The following is a 19,994-nucleotide window of genomic DNA, read 5'->3' on the forward strand; positions in this document are numbered from 1 at the left end:
GACGGTGTAACGTGCAAATCATCTGTCTGTGCGATTTACCTGTCATATTGTGGCAGACCCCATTTACATGAAGACACTTAAAGCGACATCTGTTGGTAAAATGTTCGTTAAAATTTTTTGGTTCCGTGACATTTCCCCCTGGGTCAAGTTCGCCATCCTGAGTAGTGGTTTCTTTCTACATCGTTTGGAAGCTGCAGCTTTAATTACGGACGTCCTTTCAGTAACATGTTTTTGGGCATTTATTGAAAGTAAAATGACTTAACTGGCAGTCAGTAGCACGATGTGTTGCAGATAGGGGCAGAAAGTAGAATACGAAGCGAGAGGATGTATTATTAGCTGTAGAGTGAAGTATAACAAATGTAGCACTGCGACGAAAAAAGTGTGTTGCGAATATCCAGGATGTTCCTTACCTTTAGGGGGAAAATTATGTAGACAGCAGTAGATTGTAAACTGGGTACTTTGAGATGGAGTAGCAATGCTCGGAAATCACTATTTTGGGCCGTATTAAGTCTCGAATGAGGAATGCATTTGTTACAAAATTGCTTATCTGTCTGAGCAAACAACTGCACGCCGCTTCGACGCTGACAGAGTTACCTTGAAAAATAGTACACAGTCTAATGAAGTGGCGGGGAAGTGTGTTGGAACCCTTACTGTTCATGTAGAATAATGCTTTGTCAGAGCATCTTAATAGTATATTAGGCTGTACCCACATCGTGTAATTTCTTTGTCTTATTATGGTTGATGTAACATCTTTGTCACCACATTCTTTGGTTAGGCACCTATGTAAATGTTTATTCATATTCTCTGTCAGTTTATCTCAGTGTAATTAATCCAGGCATAGAATTTTAAAATCTACGTTCTGCTTAAATGCTTTTATATTGGTATCTGTAAAACTGGTTGGTGCATAGGGAACGTGGGTTTGTACTTATTTAAAACCTTGAGGGAAACCGCAAGGAGTCTTTGTTGCAAAATCAACCGGTGGCTAGCACGCAAACTGTTCACATCTCGTGTGCTGAATTTTTTTCAGCTCGGAAATCAGCAAGATTGATTAATAATGTCTCAAGTGTGGAAGATAATTGGTTAGTTATTCATGGCATTTGTTGGTTGGCTCTGAACCACAAAAATGAGACGCCAAGGAGATAATTTTCAGAGCCCTTACACAAAAGATAATTGGTTAGTTATTCATGGCATTTGTTGGTTGGCTCTGAACTACAAAAATGAGACGCCAAGGAGATAACTTTCAGAGCCCTTACACATCAAAAGCCATGAGTACATTTGCGACGTTTACTTTAGCCACAGACCCACAACCACCAAATGCATCTCAAGTAAAAGTGTAGCGTTGTAATTTTCTTGCATGGACCACTTATTTGCTTTATTTGCAATTAATAACTGGTTTCAATTCAGTGTTGATAACTTTGAATCACTTCATGGTCATTTTGTCTAGGCAGGATTCTTTTGCTTTCCCTAGTGTCCTGTCTACTGAACTGCAGAGTATTCAATGCTTTTATAGTACACATTAATATTAGAGGAGTAGTAGATTTCTTAAGTTCTCGGTTATTTTTGTTTCTTAAATAATCCAGGTAATTATTCACAAGCCAATAGGTAAAGTTTTGCACAAGTGTAGCTGTAAAGAAAAGAACTAATTGCTTTACTTAAGTCATCCTTACAAAAATTAATTCAGCATTATAGGCAGTTGAAAATAATAGTGATTATAATAAGTGGTTATTGGCCACTTCAGTTTAAGAGTCAACATAATGAACATACGCTGCACAGGTTTGTACAAGTTTTCCTATTCTTGCATTTCTGTTTATAAGTGTTCGATAATTTTGCCTTGCTAGAAGTGTTTGGCACTGTTCTCAGTCAAATGATAGAATAGCTTCTGGGTCCCAATGCTAAACGTTGAGAGAGTATTACAATCATTAGTACTATGAATGTACTTATGACGTGCACCAATCATTTTAATAGCAAGTGTTCCTTAATTATTAATTAGCTGCAACTGTTCAGACCATAACAGATTATGGGGACTCTTGTTTTATTTACGATCTGCTTATTACAGCGAAGTAAATGCTCCCTAAGCAAACATAAAGTAATTGGATCAGTTAATATACAAGTTTAAAGATCATTTCCATGTCAATACTTTCCAATAGTTAAAAATTAGTAAAAACTCCTCTTCTCCAAAATTGCGTGTTCTTCTCCTTTCTGTACTGACTTTGTGTGAAGAAAGTAGCTTTATTACTTTAAATACAGGAAGTAGTCGTGAATGAGAGACAGTTTGCTGGCATAACGGTTTAAGATTTCATAGACTGCATCTGATTCCACCATGGCAGACATCTGTTCCATGGCTTGCTAGACTATGCTGTTGTTTCGTGTCCTATTTACCAGAATTTAGTAGGAAGTAAAGCCATACACAGTAGTTATTTATTTAATGAACAGTATAATCTCTTGGTACCATTTTGCCTAATTAGACGGGCGACCATTTTCTTTTACTTTAATTACAGTTTCCTTTGTGATTACCAGAATCATAGTTCAATTTCCGCTAGTTCAACTACTTTTCTCTGTTGTTGTTGTTTCTGTCTTCAGTCTAGAGACTGGTTTGATGCAGCTCTCCGTGCTACTCTGTCCTGTGCAAGCTTTTTCATCTCCCAGTACCTATTGCAACTTACATCCTTCTGAATCTGTTTAGTGTACTCATCTCTATCAAAACATAATCTTTTAGATAATGATACATAGTCCGATACCTTCTTCATTAATACATGACTACGGTCATTCTAAATTCGTCTGAAAAGAGTAACATTATCGACGAACTGCTATTGTAGTAGTAGGCGGTAATGTTATAACCTGACACTTTTTGCAGTTCATAGAGTTTGAAGTGCTGTCTGATAAAAGCTCCACAGCTATTCAGTCAATTCTTGACAAGATTTCGAAGTTGTACATCAATTATCAACTTACTTTACATTCTCAGAAATGTAATCATTCTGCACTTCACAAAACAATGATACGCAGTATCCTATGAGTAAAACATCAATGGGTCCACAATAAGAATCAGTCAACTCATAAAAATAAGTGACTGTAACAATTTTTTGGGATATGAAATGGAGTGATCGCATAGCGAGTGGCAGACTTTGGTTCGTTGGCAGAATAGTGGGAATCTGTTTACAAAAACTCGCGCGACCTACTCTGGACTGTTGTTCTAGTGTGTAGAAGCCACGTCACATAAGACTAACAGGGGTTATCGAACGCCTACAAGGAAGGTCTATGAGTCCTGTTTGACTCATGGAAGAGTGTCATGGAGATGGTGGAAAACCTAAGCTGACAGATGCTCGAAGATATATACTATCTATATCCCGAAAGCCTTTTTAAAAACTTTCAAGAACTAGAATTGTGGTTAAGAATATATCCCATCCCGCTCCATATCTTTCCCGGAGGGTCGTGAAGAGAAGACTAATAACAACGCACGAACGGTATTTAACCAACGGTTCATACGCGAATGGAGCGTGAAGAAAGCCTAACGTGTGATGCAATGAGAAGTACTTTGTGACAAGCGCTTTGCAGAGTACGGATGTGGATGTAAATATCGCGAGTGTTGAATATTTTGTAGCTGTCCACGAGGGGTCCCACATTTTTCGATTTTGACGAGCAGTCAACTTAGCCGTTAGGCTATCTGAACACGCCTCCAGATCTCACCGAAAACAGAACAGACGGATTCAAATACCGGTTAGGCAGAAATACTCATTACACAGTCGGTTCAAAATTTCGAACCAGTTTCCACTGGCAACATCATAATTTCTTTTATCTATTCAGATTATTCCAACTAATGCAGTGGTTCCCAACTTGGGGGTAATTACCCCCTGAGGTGTAAAATAAAATTTTCTGAGGGGTAAAACCTAAACGATCGACGCTGTTTCAGTCAACAAACTAAATAATTTTCAAAATGTCATTACTAAAATTAAAATGTTGTAAGACTAATATTTATTATATAAGTTATCAATAATTACCTTCTCTCAATTAGTAGCATTAATGCGGTGGATGTTACGGGTTCCGCACATACTCCATCCACCACATACATATGTTGTGCTTTGTTCCGTACATCGCTGTTGACAAAAGTGAGATATATGCGAAACAAATACTGAATATATGAAGAAAATGTCTCCTCCCACAAACGGCGGACGAAAGGAGTTTTCGTGCAGTGCAGCATGTGAAGACTGGTCACGTAAGAAACCAGCAACTTGACTTGATATACACCTTTCTGCACATAAAGTGTGGAGAGTATTGTTGGTGGCAAAACCACACTCCAGTTATAAATAAAGAATGCAAACAATGAGGTCGAATAATTTTGAATCCAAAGTTCTGTTCTCTCAGAGGTCCGCATCAGTAGCTGAGTGGTCAGCGCAGCAGACGGAAATGCAGAGGAGCCGGGCTCGATTCCCGGCACTGTTAGCGGGAGGAATGGAACGGGCGCGCTCATCCTCGTGAGGCAACTGAGGGCTCCCTGAAAACTGAAATTTTTCTCTTCTTTCATTTCACTTACTGCACATTTAAAGACTTATTGCCTACTGGTTTGAACCAGGTTCTATAGTTTACAATTTTTCGTATGACAACATAAATTGTTCCATTATTCCAAGCAGATATTGCTTACAGCAATAAAAATCGAAGTATTAACGATGAACTAAATGGAGGAAAATTTAAATTAATTAATGGAAAAGGAGTGTTTTAGAAAACATTTCTAGTAAATTGTTGAAATTCAATGAAGGTTAAAGATGATACGAACGATTAGAGATGGGCTGTAGGTTGTCAGGACCTAAGTCCAGCGGGTGCGATGCCTCGGGAAAGGACCGTGCGCCCACCGCTCGTCGTGTTGTTACCAGGGTGCGTGTCAATATCTACTGAACAGGTTGTTCGTGACTCTAGGTACAATAGCCTTTCACGGCTTGTACACCAAGGGATTTGGTAAAGGAAATTGTTATCATCGCCTGTATTGTTTCTTGGGTCACTTTCGCCATCTTCCTCTGAGGTGTGTCTCTCATCTTGATTAAATGCTGTGTCCTGGGTCTCGTGTCAGGTCTGTCGTTCGTTTACGCATTGAAGGTGCAGGACCTTTTGAGATTTATTCTGCCGTGCAGTTGATTTCTTTCCATGGTGTTTCGTCTCTAATCGCTTTGTGCAAGCCCTCTAGTAACTGTCTTAGACGTCTGGCTTGCGTGAAAAGTGTGCAGTGTATTACGACGCGCTCTGCGAAATGTGTCTCCTAACAAGCACGTTCTCACTGAGTGTGTGTGGTTTAAATACATTGAGTAAGGGCCATGTCCAAGCTGGATTTGGATAATGACTCTGCTTAGGTCGATGTGTCTCATTCCTAAACTTCCCTGATTTAGGGAGTAGGGTACAAACTCTCCTGTGATTGTAGCTGCTGTCCGATTCCCATTGCCAGCCATCTGACCGCCACTTCTTTAAGTGGCGTTTGTCTCTTATTTCTTCCCATGTTGTGGAAGTTATATTGTCAAGTCTTCCAAATACACTGCTCCCTCGTGTCTGATGCTGTAGTCTATCGGGTAGAGTCCCAAGCCCACAGATAGTGCTTCAAGCGGGATGGTCCGGAAAGCCCCGATAGCATGAGCAGCACACGTCTTGGCCTCCACCTAACAGCTGTTCGTTAGTAACAAGGCACAAAGATGGCAACAGCCGGGAGAGCAGTGTGCTGGCAACACTCTTCTCCATATCGCATCCATTGCCCCCATTGATGGAAGATGACACGGCGGTCGGCCGGTGCGGAGGGGCCCGCCAGAGTATGTGGACGGAGTTTACGTTTCTACGTATCCACTACCACTGGCGGTCGTCACTTTGAACATATACTACGAGCTGAAGCTCAAATGTTTCAAATGGATCTAAGCATTAACGGACGTAACATCTGAGGTCATCAGTCCCCAGGACTTACAGCTACTTAAACCTAACTAACCTAAGAACATCACACACATCCAAGCCCAAGGCACGATTCGAACCTGCGACTGTAGCTGCAGCGCGGTTCCGTACTGAAGCGCCTAGAACCACTCGGCCACAGCGACCGGCCTGATAGTATTGTCGTCCCATCATATCGCACACGAGCTCGACTGCAGAAAAATCTGGAGATTGTGCTGGCGAAGAAAGTTGCTGCACGTCTTGCAGACCACGTTGAGTTTCACTGAAGTGTTTGGACGTGGATTATTCTTCTCGAACAATACGTCACTTTCTCTTTACAAGGATGGCAAAAGAACGTGTCCAACAACTTCTGCGCATTCTGCAGGCACCAAGCGCTGGTTAGCGTCTCCTCCAGAAACGCCAAAAGCCAGGGAATGTTGTAGCTCGCCGATGGGGTTGAGAGGGAGGGGGGGGCAGTGTGTCTTGGACGATACAGGAATCGCCAGGTCTACGTCATACATGCAAACGACCATCATTTGCGTGCAGGCAGAAACTTCTTACATTGCGGGCGTTTCCATATTCCAGGTGACCCTCCAACGACCCCAGTCGAGCCTTGAACGTCGACGTTGTGGTGAGAGCGGAAGACTAGCTAGAGGTGTACGAGTCCATAGTCCCACTGCTAATAACCGTTTCAAGTCGTCTTATCCGTGCTGTGGTAGCTGTACGATCTCCAGTGCCGCTCTTACAATATGGCGGTCCCTTTACTTTTCCTAAAGCCAAACTGATCGTCACCTAGCGCATTCTCAATTTTCTTTTCCATTCTTCTGTATATTATTCTTGTAAGCAGCTTCGATGCATGAGCTGTTAAGCTGATTGTGCGATAATTCTCGCAATTGTCAGCTCTTGGCGTCTTCGGAATTGTGTGGATGATGCCTTTCCGAAAGTCAGATGGTATGTCGCCAGACTCATATAGCCTACTCACCAACGTGAATAGTCGTTTTGTTGCCACTTCCCCCAATGATTTTAGAAATTTTGATGGAATGTTATCTATCCCTTTTGCCCTGCAAAGCTCTTTTAAATTCCGATTCTAATACTGGATCCCCTATCTCTTCTAAATCGACTCCTGTTTCTTCTTCTATCACATCGGACAAATCTTCACCCTCATAGAGGCTTACAATATATTCTTACCACCTACCTGCTCTCTCCTCTGCATTTAACAGTGGAATTCCCGTTGCACTCTTAATGTTACCACCGTTGCGTTTAATGTCACCAAAGGTTGTTTTGACTTTCCTGTAGGCTGAGTCTGTCCTTCCGAAAATCATATCTTTTTCGATGTCTTCACATTTTTCCTGCAGCCATTTTGTCTTAGCTTCCCTGCACTTCCTATTTATTTCATTCCTCAGCGACTTGTATTTCTGTATTCCTGATTTTCCCGGAACATGTTTGTACTTCCTCCTTTCATCAATCAACTGAAGTATTTCTTCTGTTACCCATGGTTTCTTCGCAGCTGCCTTCTTTGTACCTATGTTTTCCTTCCCAACTTCTGTGATGGCCCTTTTTAGAGATGTCCATTCCTCTTCAACTGTACTGTATTGCTGTATCTATAGCGTTAGAGAACTTCAAACGTATCTCGTCATTCCTTAGTAATTCCGTATCCCACTTCTTTGCATATTGATTCTTCCTGACTAATGTCTTGAACTTCAGCCTACTCTTCATCACTACTATATTGTGATCTGAGTCTATATCTGCTCCTGGGTACGCCTTACAATCCAGTATCTGATTTCGGAATCTCTGTCTGACCATGATGTAATCTAATTGAAATCTTCCCGTATCTCCCGGCCTTTTCCAAGTATACCTCCTCCTCTTGTGATTCTTGAAAAGGGTATTCGCTATTACTAGCTGAAACTTGTTACAGAACTCAATTAGTCTTTCTCCTCTTTCATTTGTTGTCCCAAGCCCATATTCTCCTGCAACCTTTTCTTCTACTCCTTCCCCTACAACTGCATTCCAGTTGCCCATGACTATTAGATTTTCGTCCCCCTTTACATACTGCATTACCCTTTCAATATCCTCATACACCTTCTCTATCTGTTTATCTTCAGCTTGCGACGTCGGCATGTATACCTGAACTATCGTTGTCGGTGTTGGTCTGCTGTCGATTCTGATTAGAACAACCCGGTCACTGAACTGTTCACAGTAACACACCCTCTGCCCTACCTTCCTATTCATAACGAATCCTACACGTGTTATACCATTTTCTGCTGCTGTTGATATTACCCGATACTCATGTGACCAGAAATCCTAGTCTTCCTTCCACTTCACCTCACTGACCCCTACTACATCTAGATTGAGCCTTTGCATTTCCCTTTTCAGATTTTCTAGTTTCCCTACCACGTTCAAGCTTCTGACATTCCACGCCCCGACTCGTAGAACGTTATCCTTTCGTTGATTATTCAATCTTTTTCTCATGGTAACCTCCCCCTTGGCAGTCCCCTCCCGGAGATCCGAATGGGGGACTATTCCGGAATCTTTTGCCAATGAAGAGATCATCATGACATATCTTCAAATACAGGCCACATGTCCTGTGGATACACGTTACGTGTCTTTAATGCAGTGGTTTCCATTGCCTTCTACATCCTCATGTCGTTGATCATTGCTGATTCTTCCACCTTTAGGGGTAATTTCCCACCCCTAGGACAAGAGAGTGCCCTGAACCTCTATCCGCTCCTCCGCCCTCTTTGGCTAGGCCGTTGGCAGAATGAGGCTGACTTCTTATGCCGGAAGTCTTCGGCCGCCAGTGCTGATTATTTATCAAAATTTAGGCAGTGGTGGGGATTGAACCCAGGACCGAAAACGTTTTTGATCATGAATCAAAGACGCTACCCCTAGACCACGGCGTGCGTACGTGACGTCAACCACAGTCGTCTATCTCTGCTGAGTTCCAGATAGACTAGTGCTGTGCCTGTTGAAGTATCATCAACCAAGGAGGAGACATACTGCTGCTATTCTCTAGCTCGGTGACTACCTGCTGCTGGCAGCCATCATTCCAATGGGACGCCTGTTCAAGTCCAGGTTTGAGATGGCCCAGGCTATCTGTCACGTTGTGGCTTCAAGACACGGTTCATGATTGTTCCGTTTTTCTCTGAGGGACTCTGACTTCAAGGACCAAGTCATACAGCTCGTACGGCACACATTTCCGTGATCTGCTTCGCCACCATGTGACCTCCTGCTCCGCGGGAGAGAGCTACTTTGGACTCAAGTCTGGACGATGGAGCTCCACCACACAATGCTCATGAGGTCACTCGGTTACACCACAACACATCTGGAGAAAGTCGAAACATAGACCAATCGTTCCGCACACTTTACGCCAATCTATCTGTCACAGTGCGTCGGTTCCTGAAGGCTTCTGCCAGTGCTGACCATTCAGGGCAGGCACACGCCTCCAAAAGCGATCATGCTGGGGGCTACAATTTGAGTACCGTCCTTCCCAGCACTGTATTCCGCATCCCAAGGTGGGCCAGCAGCCTGGACTGGGCTGTCATTCAGCGGCTGCAACAACTGACTACAGTGGGTGACGCTACTTAAGCACATCACTGCTCGGACGTACCTGCTGATGGTCCTTAACGAATGTTTCCACAAAGTTTCACGAGGGTGCTCTCAGGTAGAGAAAGTTGATTATTGCCACCGTGTGTGTCAAGAGCAGCTGCAGTTCACAGCTTTCCAGCCTTCTCGCCTTGCACAACTTTCAATAGGAACTTTACTGGGAAAATCCACCCCCAGTAGCATTTCAGTTTAGCTGCTGAGCTCATGACAGCCCTAAGTTACTTGATACTCCTGAGTGGAACTGGAATTTTCTTGTATCGTCTGACATTTTTACTGACTTGGTCGGATGTAAAGCTAACTTCGTACACCTACACATCATTTGCAGGTGTGTGAATGGTTCGAGTTCCAAATCTGTGTCACAGAACGGCCAGCAAATACAGGGTTATTACAAATGAGGGAGCGATTTCACAGCTCTACAATAACTTTATTATTTGAGATATTTTCACAATGCTTTGCACACACATACAAAAACTCAAAAAGTTTTTTAGGCATTCACAAATGTTCGATATGTGCCCCTTTAGTGATTTGGGAGACATCAAGCCGATAATCAAGTTCCTCACACACTCGGCGCAGCATGTCCCCATCAATGAGTTCGAAAGCATCGTTGATGCGAGCTCGCAGTTCTGGCACGTTTCTTGGTAGAGGAGGTTTAAACACTGAATCTTTCACATAACTCCACAGAAAGAAATCACATGGGGTTAAGTCGGGAGCGCGGTCTCCGGTTGTGGCACTAGCCAATTTTCCAGCATGTCCAGATACACGTGTCCTGTAATGTTTTTTTCGCAGAAGAAAAAGGGGCCGTAAACTTTAAACCGTGAGATTGCACAAAACACGTTAACTTTTGGTGAATTGCGAATTTGCTGCACGAATGCGTGAGGATTCTCTACCGCCCAGATTCGCACATTGTGTCTGTTCACTTCACCATTAAGAAAAAATGTTGCTTCATCACTGAAAACAAGTTTCGCACTGAACACATCCTCTTCCATGAGCTGTTGCAACCGCGCCGAAAATTCAAAGCGTTTGACTTTGTCATCAGGTGTCAGGGCTTGTAGCAATCGTAAACGGTAAGGCTTCTGCTTTAGCCTTTTCCGTAAGATTTTCCAAACCGTCGGCTGTGGTACGTTTAGCTCCCTGCTTGCTTTATTCGTCAACTTCCGCGGGCTACGCGTGAAACTTGCCCGCACGCGTTCAACCGTTTCTTCGCTCACTGCAGGCCGACCCGTTGATTTCCCCTTACAGAGGCATCCAGAAGCTTTAAACTGCGTATACCATCGCCGAATGGAGTTAGCAGTTGGTGGATCTTTGTTGAACTTCGTCCTGAAGTGTCATTGCACTGTTATGACTGACTGATGTGAGTGCATTTCAAGCACGACACACGCTTTCTCGGCTCCTGTCGCCATTTTGTCTCACTGCGCTCTCGAGCGCTCTGGCGGCAGAAACCTGAAGTGCAGCTTCAGCCGAACAAAACTTTATGAGTTTCTCTACGTATCTGTAGTATGTCGTGACCATATGTCAATGAATGGAGCTACAGTGAATTTATGAAATCGCTTCAATCATTTGTAGTAGCCCTGTACATTACTGTTGTTCTTATTTAGTGTTTTTAACACTCTGTTAGGGTACGTAAGGGACGTGAACAGCGTCAGACGTGCCACGGTGAAGGGCACGGAGATGCCTCATACTCGTACGAGACAACATTATCAGCACTTGCACTGTTTGAAAGGGGCCTCATTGTGGGTCTCAACTTACCTGGCTGGTCGAGTAGGGTAATATCCATATTTGTGGGCAATCGGAAGTGATAGTGGCCCGATGTTGGAGTGTATTGGAACGTGAGGGCAGGCATACTCGCCGTGAAGGTTGCGGTCGACCTCGTCTGAACACAAGAGAGGAGTGCCGTATCGTGCACCAAGCCCACCGTAAGGCCGTTGGCACACAGACCGTGCATCCGAACGTTGAGCGTTGAGCGTGCCGAGTTTCTGGCGTCATAGCGTGGAATAGCACGTTCGGGAGTCTTTCCGAACGTGCAGAGCAATATCTGGCATGTCAGATATTCTGAGCGTGCGTCTGAGCATTGACCAATGAAATGGCACAACGCCACCTACGTCACACGCACGCCGTCTCCCTTCAGTACAGTGTTGTGAGGCGCCATATTGGCATTCATTCCAAGCCTTTATGTATATCTACAGTTTCTGAGAACCATCAAATTGAGAATCACTGGAAAACCCGTTGTGAATTCTGTGATTCGTTCAAAAAAAAAAAAAAATGAAAAACATGATATTCGTGGCAAAAGAATTATTGTAACTTGCGTATTATGGGAGTAGACTGAAGATCCATCCAAATTTTTTATAATTAAATTTCAATTAGTAACATATCTAAAATTAAGGTTTTCAGCACGTGGTAAGATAATATCATAGATACAAGGTGTACGTTGCTGGTTTAGCGTAATGAGTAGCGTCACTGTCAAACATTCTCGTTTTTTATTAGGTTCTGATACTTTATTATTAGTTTAATACAGGTGTATACTATAATATTTGATGTTGTGTAAATATAAATTCACCTTCTTTTGAGGAGTGACTTTGTTCGATTGGCTTAATCTACAGGACAGCTTGCGCTACTTGTATAAAGATATTTTGCTCCTTTTTCTTTTACGCTTCGTAATTCGCGTGTTGCAAAGATTCTGCTACTGGGTAGGAACAGTGATCAAGTAAAACCGACCTTGGGGTTTTACTAAAATGTGGGAATGATGAAGTAATGTTTATCTTATGCGGAGAAGTATTCCCAATTTGTACCTCACTGTTTGTAATGGAACTTTTATAAGCCTGTGTCCTTATTGATTGGACATGATACTTTCCCTTTCGTGGACGATGGAGGGAATGTGCGTTTTAATAGAGCTAACGTGGGAACTCTACGCGAGCCCGTTGAGTAAACAACGTGATTTACGAACTAGGAACGTCGCTCAACTGCCGCTGGAGTGCGTTGCGATCGCGTATACCACTTTGGGGCCCACGTACCGTATGCGCAAGTCGCACCGTTCCTGAGCGTTCAGCAGCACGCTGAACTTGGCACGCTCAACGTTAACGTTCGACAGCACGGTTCGTGTGCCGACGGGTTAAGCCCTTCACATTTGCGCTTGCCAGCTCACTCTATTGGTCGGAGACTAGCAGCAGCCACACTAGTGAATTACCGTACCGTGTGTAGGCTGCCGCTGACACCACGTCACAAACGACTGCGTCAGAAGTGGTGCCGTGAGCGGGAATCATGGCTTGTTGATGAATGGCGTTCCATTGTGTTCAGCGACGAATCGTAGTTCTACACTAACCCAGATGACCATCGTCGAGGAGGGTACGTCGGTGAGATCCTGCGTCCTCGTGTGTTACCTCTCATGTGACAGTACCGTGATGCAATTTTTCCAACACGACAATGCTCGTCCACACATGGCACGTGTCTCTACGAATTTTCTGCACAATCTTGCGGTATTCTGATGGCGAGCAAGATCTCTAGGTCTGTTCCCCATAGAATATACGCTGTCAGATAAAAAATTAATACATCTAGAAGGCCGACGTCGATTGTGATGGTGATCATCGCGCGATATGAAAGTTGGTGGTAATGATAGATGCTCTACATCCTCGGCGAAGATCGGATTTTGGAATTTAGTGAGTAGCCGCTTCCGTTTAGCGCGTCGTCTATCTGCAAGTGTGTCCCACTTCAAACTTCCTATGAGACTTGTAATGCTCTCGCGATGGCTAAATGTACCAGTCACGAATCTCGCCGCTCTTCTTTGGACCTTCTCAATCTCTTGAATCAGACCCAAGTGGTAAGGGTCCCACACAGACGAACAATACTCTAAGACTGGACTGCATCGCTTCAGGATTCTATCAATAAATTGCAATCTAGACTAGGCCTTACCCGTTACTTGTGTCATTTGATCGCTCCATTTGAGATCATTTCGACTACTCACACCTAGATGCTTGACGGATGTTACCGCTTCCAAAGACTGGGCGTTTATTTTGTAAGCATTTATTTTGTACTCGTACGTTAGTGGGGATTTTCGTTTTGTTATACGCAGTAGGTTGCACTTACTGATATTGAGAGATAACTGCCAGTCATTACACCACACATTTATTTTCTACAAATCCACACAGATTTGTTCACAACGATACTACTTCCCTGTCGACTACAGCATCATCGGCAAACAGTCTAATTCCGCTGTCAATACTATCAACCAGATCGTTTATATAAATCGTAAACAGCAGTGGACCTATTACGTTGCCCTGGGGCACACCTGATGTTACTTTTGTTTCTGTTGAAGTCTACCTACCCAGGGCGACATACTTCTCTCTGTCTGTTAGGAAACTTTCTATCCAACCGCATATGTCATCGGATAGACCGTAAGCGCGCACTTTTTAGAGCAAGCAACAGTGCGGAACTGAGTCGAACGCCTTTCGAAAGTCGAGGAATATGGTATCATCCTGAGAGCTGGTATCTGGAGCCTGTTGTATATCATGCACAAAGAGGGTCAGCTGTGTCTTGCATGGCCGCTGTTTCCTAAAACCGTGCTGGTTTCTGCAGATGAGCTTCTGAAGGTCTAGAAATGTCATTAGGTCTGAACACATAATCTGAGAATGAGGGTGTGATTTGGGAGGATATTTATGAGAGTCTGGTAGCCAGTACTTCTTCTACAGCTGCGTCCCCACACAAGAAGAAACGACAGATTGCAGTAGCCGGGCGTCGCCGTTGAATGCCGGTGACTTTGAAACGTCCACTTTGAACAATTATACGTGACTGTGCGTAACCTGACACACAATATTTTGTTAGCGCAACGCAATCTGACTTTCAAAATTCCCTACAAAAGAATGGCCCTGACTAACATTAAACTATACCTTTCACAAATCACTTACCTCACAAAAATCTTCGCTGCTCAAGCTACTGCAATACAGCGAGCGCCACTACTGCCAGCTAAATAAAAGATTCAAACTATGGAAGGCACTAACTACTGATAGGGATAGTTAGCAAATGAAAGATATTAATAGAGAACAAACAATATATTTACCTTGATATCATCATATATAAATATAGCAGTTCATGACAAATTTCAAAACTCCGCCATCTCTCTCCCCACATCCACCACTGCTGGCGGCTCACCTCCAACTGCGCAACGCTACGCGCTGTTCACATCCAGCTGCCGCTGCCCAACACTACAATGGCAGACAACAATGCAAACTACCCACAGACTGCACACAGGACAGCCAGTGATTTTTCATACAGAGGTGGCGTTACCAATAAAAAAACCTAAACAGCCTACTTACATAGCCCCCATGCTCCCCACAAAAATTTTTACAAATTGTTTTGGGCAGTGCCCAATAATGATTTGATAAAATTTTTCATAATTACAATAACAAAGAAATCAAATGCACACACTTATTGATACAATGTTGGTCAAAAGCTAAAATTTTCTCACAGTCCATAAAGACAGTCCTGATCGTTCATTACGGTAAAATAGTAGTGTTTTTCTCAAAGTCTGAGCAGTAGAAGAAAATGCACACGGAAGTAGTGGATTTCCATGCAGTCTTGAAGAAGTATTGTTGTCCTTCCAACGGAAAGACAGTGCTGACTCTCGACATGCAGACAGGTAATGGGCCACAACAGAGTAAACCCACAGCAGACTCAGTCGACGTTTTGAAGAATATTGGTAGTTAGGTCATCACAGAGCAGACCCACTGTAGTCCTGGTAGAACTTATGGTACTGGTGGGCCACCAGAGGTGCAGACCCACTGCAGTCCTTGTAGCAATTGGTGGGCCATCAAAGATGCAGACCCACTGTGGTCCTGGTAGAGATGGCCAGCAGCCATCTGTTGCGACTGTGCAGGTGCACAATCACCATCGAAGAGTCTTGCAGAGAATATAGCAAGTCCATAAACCACCACTTGTGCACTCACAAAGTGTTTGGAATTGTCCTTAGAACCAGCAATGCTGTTATCCAGTCCCTTGCTGAATCATTAACACACGTGCAAACACTATCAGTCCCTACTTCTCACATATTGTCCATGTACTATGACCAACAGAAACGTGTGCAGTGAAATGTTACTTAATTTGAAGAACTGGTAACAATTACAATTTGGTAACATAAAAATACAATAACAAAGGAACATGATACATCATTAAAAACATAACAATACAGATAACATTTGTAGTAATACAGGCTTTACAAAAGAATCGAAATAACATATACATCAGTGTTACAGGAATTATAAGTACCTACATAAAGATCAGAATAGCTTTGGAAACAACAACTTCACACATGAGCATTAAACAGAACAGAATTAATAATGTCTAACTTCTTTACAAAGTAAATAACATATTATTAATGCCAATTATATTCGAGGATAACAGTATTCCTCATCATAGTGAATGTAGCTTAATATTAAAAGAAGAAAAAATTCTATGAAACTACACAGAGACAGGAAGAAAACAAATACACAAGGGTACACAAACACATAGTGGGATAACACCAATAGGAAAGGACAGGGTTCGTTTTCAGTGTAACATTTGGTACTGCAGTCCAACCCAAAACTTCATATATCTTTCCACTTATTTCATCCTTTGTTTCCACCAAAAAAATTCTATCTAAGCATGCTTTCTGTATTTATATGTTCACACATTTCTTACCTCAACATTTATTTCCAAGAAAATCCTACCTAAACCTGTTTTCTCAATGCATTTCTTCCAATTCATCGCAACTCATTCTCTTAGAGGCTACCCCCTCTTAAGCTAACTTAAATCTACTGAGCTCAGATACTAAACTAAGGGACGAGGCAATGCAGCAGCACATAACAAATTAACACAAACAGCAATGCAAAAAAAATGGAAAATTGCAAAGCAAGCTACAGTAAATATAAATTACCAAGCAATGCAACATTACAACTAATATGAGCCAATGTACAGTAGCAAGAAAAATAAGTCAGTAGTAAAATTAGCTTAACAGAGTAACACAATTTAAAATTCAGTAGCACTATGCCTGGCAAACAGCAGCAGCAAATATCTAAACATGACATAGCTCAAGCAGAAAAAATATTACAGTAAAAACAACAATGCAGATAAGGGTAATGTATATTCACATCTTAATATCTATGTAATTAAAGTGGTGCACCACAACAACTGATTGTAAAAAGAAATATTACCATGTACTTGAAAAGAAAATTATGTGTTACTGTTACTAGTTCCTTCTTATTCTTCTTTCCTTTCCAAGTGCTCCTTTTTTGAAGAATGTGGATCACAAAATTATTATTTAATAGATCTGTTGACAGAAAGTGTTCACATTAGCAAATGCAGTTAATTTTATTTTATGAAACCAATGCTGCAACACAGCTGAAAAACAGGTGTCAAATGAAATAAGCAATTACGCAAACCAAAGCATAAAAACATCATTCAATAGTCATGTGGCATTTCGTAAGTCAGTAGCTCTCAACTCTCATAGAAAGACGCTTGTCATAATCAGGTGTGCAGATGTAAAAATATTTCTCGTCATTTCATTGGGCATTTCAGTAAATATCATAAATTAAGAGCACAGTGTAATCATATGTTTTCAAGTTCGACCGTGTCGTTTTTGCGATGCTTTCTACAAAGGAATGTCAGAAGCGAGGTTAATGGCGTCCCCTTTTTTTTTCTACCTGTGCCGCTGAAAGGCTAATGGCTTTTTTTTTTTTTTTCGGGCGGCTGTCGCCCAGGTGGGTGCCCGCGATGCATTACGTGCAGGTGGTCACTTAACTTTCTTACGGAAATATTTATGACAGCAGTTTCCGCTACAGTGACAGTCTCACATAAAAATATTTCACAGGTCAAGAATTAACGTTGCAAATCTGTAGAAAGAAAATCCTATAAATATAAGTGTCCAAATAAAATATTCGTCAGCATTGTGATACAGTCACCCATTTACGCACATTTCATAACTCTTAAAGTACGATTCTTGGTTTCCAACATACTTCTTATTCCTCATATACGGTAGCATCATCTTATTGATCATAAACATATCTCAACAGCATAGTACACATCGTCGTCGTAATAATAACATCATAACACCTCAGTCAAATCTCAAAAACGTCGTAGCTTCCTCCAATAATTAAAAAAATTCTCAGCTCATGTCAAAAGTGTCATCTGCCTCAAACGTACTTTAAAAATCATGAATCCATACCAAATACATCATTCAAAGCTCTCATAGTATCACAATGGTTCCAAAAAAAATATGAACAGTTCACACAGTACAGACAAAATACAATTTCGTAAGTGTGAAGTAATCCAACTCTGTAATTGCGTAAACATATGTCACTGATGTAATAAAAAAGTTTATCTCTCAGTTACATGATCAGATAGCTGTGTAATTTGTGTGTTAGAGAAATATGGTACCGATGTGTAAAGTTGTATAAGCAAATACCATATTAGCTAGGGTTCCTTGTGGTTGCCACACACATGGTACACAAAGTAGGCGTATACCTCCCTGAGGATTAATGTAATTATACCCTCAGGTGTTACAGATTACAGCAATGGAATGAAATGTATCACGGAAAACTCTCTTTGTAATTCAAAAATCTTTAAAAATAAATGTTTTAAGTACAAAATTAATCACTCAAATACGTGTCCTGTAGCGCTAAATATGCATCTTGCTGTAAGATAATCTCTGTGGAAGTGTCGTAGTTATCGTCCTCCGAAAGCTAAGTTCTGCAGAAGTCAATGTACTTACCTCATGATAAACAAAAGTGAAATGCTTTCCGTATAGATATTTTAGTTATTACGCTTATTGCCATGATGAAGAAAGTACTGTGCTGTAACGTATTGTTGTGCTACGGAAAAGGCTGTCTCATTGTTGCTATACCACAAAAGTTACTACTAAAACATGTTTTACTTTGCAGAATAAAACAGAAAAACTGTGCAGAAATAAAACAGAAACACTACAAAAGCAACATTGTAAATTGTCACTCATTAGAAGCGTCGTGATAAAAATCGTGTAGCTGTCACATAAACTAACCTCTGTGTCATCTGGTATCTCTCAGAAAGCACTTTAAATTCAGAATTTATTTTCAAATAAACCAAAATGTAAACTTCAAACATTGTTGTATGTTAACAGATTCTAAGTCTAACACAGCATACTAGTAATGTAAAGGGAAAAGTTATATGGCAAAGACAAAGTTAAAAAGCAGATTATCTTTCAATAAACGGTTTTACATGTGAAATGTGGTGTAAACCTTTACTCTTCCTAGTGCACAGAGTTTCAACTTCAAAGCAATTATCATGTTGTATACATCGGTAAAGAATGCTAAAATTTTTCTCCAGGCTAGCGTCTTATGTTATTTTTCTCGGAGCCAGCGGGCGCACGCGGCTGCCTGCTGTACGAGTCATTGTCTGTCTCTGTGTTGGCGCGCGCCGTTATTGGTATTAGGAGACCTAACTTCTACAAATTCACTCTGACGAGAAGGCCCTGCCCTGTTTGAATCCCGCCAGTTCTGATGCAATTCAGGTCTGTCGTTATGATTATATCGTCTGTCGTCATGTCGGTAGTTCCTGTAGTTTCTTTCTTGTCGGTCATGTGGTGGAGAATTTCTCCCTGAATCGTAACTGCACGCTGGACCGTTGCGTCTGAAATTATTCTGTCTCCCTTGATAATAACAGTTCTGGTGACCATATTGTCTGTTTCTATGGTTATCTCTGTCATATTCATTTCTACGGAAATGCGATCTTTCTCTGTAACTATTATTCTGCCAGCGGTTGTCATAAGGGTGGTGTCTGTTTTGGTCACGATTTGTGTTGTGAGAATAGCCTTGTCGTGTCCAGTTATTACTTCTGTCGTCACGGAATTGAGACGGATGTGACCTGTAGTGATTGTTTTCCCGGTTTTGCGTTCCGCGATTGTCAGTGTCAATTTCTAATTCTTGTAAAAGTCCCTGAAATGCTTCAATGTCGTCTTTGCAACGTCCTGCCAAAATAATATGTCGTAAATGTTCAGGCAGTTTGATTAAGCAAATGCGGATGAGTTCTGAGGGGCTGTATGGGTTTGTCAGGTACTGATTCTTGTGCAACATGTCTTCAAAATATTTGACAAGACTGGCAAATTCAGATTGTTCGAAACGTTTCATCATTATGATGCTTTGTTTTACTCGGTCTTGTGTGGCCTGAGACCAATATGCTGAGAGGAAGGCATGGTAAAACTCTCCTTCACTGTGGCAATCGTGAATGACCGATCGCATTCTTACAGCTGGTTCATTCTCTAAATAGCCACACATAAATTCTAACCTGTGCTCCAATGACCAGTTGGGAGGAAAACAATGAGAGAATTGATGGAGCCACGCTTGTGGATGAATGTCGTTGCCGGAATTCTTAAATGTTTTGAATTTACGTGTAGTAATGAACAACTTATAGTCAAAATCATCATGTCGGCGAGTCACATATCGGTCATTGTTACGTCGTGTCGGCTGTTCAATCTCAAAATTCGGTGCACATTGCCAATTTCTTTC

This window comes from Schistocerca piceifrons, chromosome 4, assembly GCF_021461385.2.
Source record: "Schistocerca piceifrons isolate TAMUIC-IGC-003096 chromosome 4, iqSchPice1.1, whole genome shotgun sequence".
Classification (NCBI taxonomy): domain Eukaryota; kingdom Metazoa; phylum Arthropoda; class Insecta; order Orthoptera; family Acrididae; genus Schistocerca; species Schistocerca piceifrons.